At 39.9% G+C, this 3,994-nt stretch overlaps 1 long non-coding RNA gene across 1 annotated transcript; it reads left to right on the forward strand.

Annotated features, from left to right (window-relative positions):
* Positions 1-1,407: 1,407 nt before the first annotated feature.
* LOC138958547 (uncharacterized) lies at positions 1,408-3,530 on the forward strand. Its single transcript, XR_011453430.1, has 3 exons — positions 1,408-1,719; positions 2,834-3,008; positions 3,441-3,530. It is a non-coding gene; the product is annotated as an uncharacterized lncRNA (long non-coding RNA).
* The last annotated feature ends 464 nt before the right edge of the window (positions 3,531-3,994 follow it).

A 3,994-nucleotide genomic window follows, 5' to 3' on the forward strand; every position in this document is an offset into this window, starting at 1 on the left:
GTGTGTGTGTGTGTGTGTGTGTGTGTGTGTGTGTGTCTGTCTGTCTGTCTGTCTGTCTGTCTGTCTGTCTGTCTGTGTAGAGCGATTCAGACCAAACCACTGGACCGATCTTTATGAAATTTGACATGGGAGTTCCTGGGAATGATATCCCCGAACGTTTTTTTCTTTTTTTCGATAAATACCTTTGATGACGTCATATCCGGCTTTTTGTAAAAGTGGAGGCGGCACTGTCACACCCTCATTTTTCAATCAAATTGATTGAAATTTTGGCCAAGCAATCTTCGACGAAGGCCGGACTTCGGTATTGCATTTCAGCTTGGTGGCTTAAAAATTAATTAATGACTTTGGTCATTAAAAATCTGAAAATTGTAAAAAAAAAAAATTTTTTTAAAACGATCCAAATTTACGTTTATCTTATTCTTCATCATTTTCTGATTCCAAAAACATATAAATATGTTATATTCGGATTAAAAACAAGCTCTGAAAATTAAAAATATAATAAAAAACGCTGGCGCTGGACCCGAGTACTCTTCAGACTGGCTCGCTCAATAAATATAAATGTTTGGAATGTGAGTGGTGTGAATGTTGGTTTCTAACCAGAAATGCAGATCTATCTCTGGCCGATTCATAGATTCAACCTACAAACTGCGACCTCATCTGTGATCAGATGGCCAAGCAATGCGTGAAATCTTATGGCTCGTTTCGGCAAGCATTAAACGGATGAAATTAACCACATGCAGTTTATTCTTCAGAAAAATGCACACAAAAAATGGGTTGGGTTCGGTGATTTGTACATAAACGTCTTCCTCGCGATAGATTCGCTTATTATTTTGTCTTATGAAGCCGTCATCAACACGAACACAATGATTGCAGAAGCAAACTCTGTACCTACACGACCGAGACACAAGACTGATTATTTCACAGCTGCAATGAGAATAGAGAACAAAGACGTTTTGGGTAAGCTTACTCACGTCAGGTCTTCACTGACAAGCTAGGCCGGAACAGACGGAAAATTCCGAACAAAAGTAAATGACGTCAAAGTCTCTTTCGCTTTGCGTGTAACTTTGTCATGACGTATTTTTCTGTGACGCGTTCGGCTGTTCTATCAGGTCAATGGCTGCGTGTTGCCCCGCCGGTGTGAACTCCTCCTACGGCCAAGTCGTTTTTGTGGTTTATTTCGCATTTAGGTCCCAGGTAACATTATGAAGTTTTAATACGATCAATCGGACCTATTATCAAGTTAGTGTATCAACTTTTGAACGAACTGCGCCCAGTAGTTTCCCAGCAATAAGCTGTTAAGTGGAGAAAGACAGACAGACAGACAGACAGACACACAGACACACGATTAAAGGAAAAGTCCAAGGTTTAGGGTCACTTTTGATATGTTGACCCTCTGAATTCATCAACCACAAATGCGTGTGTAAAAATGAACACAGAAATCCAAAAAGTATACTTTGACTCGTTTTTGGTTGTTCTGAATCGTTCCATCGCGCGCGCAGTCTTGGCTCATGACCTTGTGCACATACGTGTGCTACGTCACGAGCCTTGAACAACAAACATGGCCGGCTCAAGCAGTGAGGAAGACAAGTGGAATACGGACCGGTTTTCAGCCAGCCTGAGGTTTTAGCGTGCCCGTTTGAGCCTCTTCGTCGTCAAAATGCTGGCGAGGCCACAAGGAACTGCTTGAAACAGAGCCAGCATAAGCGGCAATACGAAATGGTATGTGATTCTCTTTGTTGTGATGTTGACACACTAGTCCGTAGTCGCTACCTCTTGCATGCTAGATCGAAGTCAGGTGTGTTTTTCACAGATCAGTTGATGTGCTTCCACAGATCTGTAAGCATGTAAAGATTATGGATTTATGCTATTATTTCAGGCATCTGGTGTTGTTTATTTTCCTATCTTTAATCAAGGATTTCGTCCTTGAACTGCCCAGTTTAGAATAAATGCTTCCACAGTGATGTTCACACGCGACTATCCTTATTTTCTCTTGGAATTCTGAGTAATTCTTCAGTCACACAACGAAACATGTAGACAGCAAGTTAACATTGCGCAAAGCCTGTTTCTTGCGGACAAAACTGCAATTATCCTGGTATTTTTATTTGCGACAGTAAGACACTACATGACATCGACACCACTAAACAGTGAAACTTTTTTGAAATGGCGGTGGGCTGCTTTCATGTGCTAATACTAATAGTGATCCTGACATTTTTCTTGCGAAACGGTCAAAGGGAAGTAATAAATGAATTTAGTTTTTTAAACGAACACACGTGATTTCCGATCTCAAACTAGATCTGAAATCATAAGATTTTCTGAGCAGTGGAGAAACGCTGATGGCGTGATATCGCAAGCCGTTTTGGAAGATAATAAGCACTGTCAGACATATTATGCTGAAACACGATTACAGCAGTTCAAACTTTTTGATCATTGATTTTTAGGAGTACGCAATATCGGACAGTCACACTACAAAAAGACAATGCGTTAGTGCATAGATCGGTATTCTCAAACGTCACGAACAGACAGTACGTTGCTACTATATATTTTACTGTATTAACAAAACCCCACAGTCCCATTAAAAATGTGTGGTGTGTGCCGAAAAGCAACCATAGTCAGTGGGACCCTGAATCTACCATTATGATAGATTTATTTATCTGACTCTCATTGCATGAATTTTTAGACTGAATATATGTACTACTGTTCGTGTTGTTTTTGTGATCCACTGCAATTTCTGTGTAGATCTATACCTTAGAATCTCAAGGTAATTTTTGAACGGGGCATACAGATGATACATTTTGCCATGATCACAGAGTGATACGTGTATTTTGCTTATCAGGTGTCAGTGCAGAAACTCCAAGAGGGAACGAAATTCAAATATCTGGAAAACCTGGATGAGGAGATAGACAGCCTAACAGCACATCCTCCTATGTTTGCTCGGACATCTACTACCTTCAAACTGCATACTATGCGTACACACAGGAATATGGACGACTCAACATTGATCAAAATGGGTAAGTAACACAACACAAACAGATGATTTCCATTATGATAGATTTATTTATCTGAAAGTAAAATTGACAACAGTGTACAATTTGTTTTCAAATACGAAAATATCACATTGGGTTAACAAAAAATAAAAACACCATCATATATCATTAAAACTATTCTTTATTTCTAAACACATACATATCAGCATAGTTTATTCATGTAAACATCCTCATTTCGGTTCCCAGTCTATCTGAAATCAAGGTAAGATATGCCAGAAAGAATAGCGATCACACAGTGCTTCAGCATGAATTTGAAAACCTGCTCTACGTCACATAGACACAGCGTGTCTTATGATTCAATCCGCCCTCTCCAAACAAACACGTACACGTTTTCTCTGGTACGAATGTCTTAAAAGCTCAAACTAAGCTGCTGTTTTATTCTGTCTTGCTTTGCAGGAAATACAGGCACGTCGCTTACCCATAACAGGCAGCTGGTGCGCTAGCGAGTGGGGTTTCTCGGCAGAAGCATCAGAGTACCATTACCAACCTGTGCAGTCAAAACAATCAGAAATACTTTCACAAACGGATGAAGAGTGGGGTTCAAACTCCCTGAGCTACAGAAGGCTGAAATATACTTTTAAAAATCGTGTGACTGTGTTGAACTAGTATCTTTGGTTGAACAGATTCCTGCATGGTTTGAAGATGATACTGGGTTGTCACGTGGTCCGGTACATGGTTCACATGCTGCAACATTTTGTTCCAGACTTTTTCCACTGTTGGTGTACTCCAGCATCAGGTAGTCAGTCCATGAGCCGGTCAGCATAGCCTGTGTCCAGTATTGTCCGTTTGCCTGTTGCCTGAAACATGGTTTTTTGGAAGTAACTAACGATCTATGCACACATTTTAACATGTGAATAAGAACAGAAAAAGTTTGTCAAAAGTATACATAGTTTAATTTGCATTTACTTAAAGGCCAGACTTTCTTCTCGATCATTATTGCTTCATAAAGA

Source organism: Littorina saxatilis, linkage group LG2 (genome assembly GCF_037325665.1).
Source record: "Littorina saxatilis isolate snail1 linkage group LG2, US_GU_Lsax_2.0, whole genome shotgun sequence".
NCBI classification, from domain to species: domain Eukaryota; kingdom Metazoa; phylum Mollusca; class Gastropoda; order Littorinimorpha; family Littorinidae; genus Littorina; species Littorina saxatilis.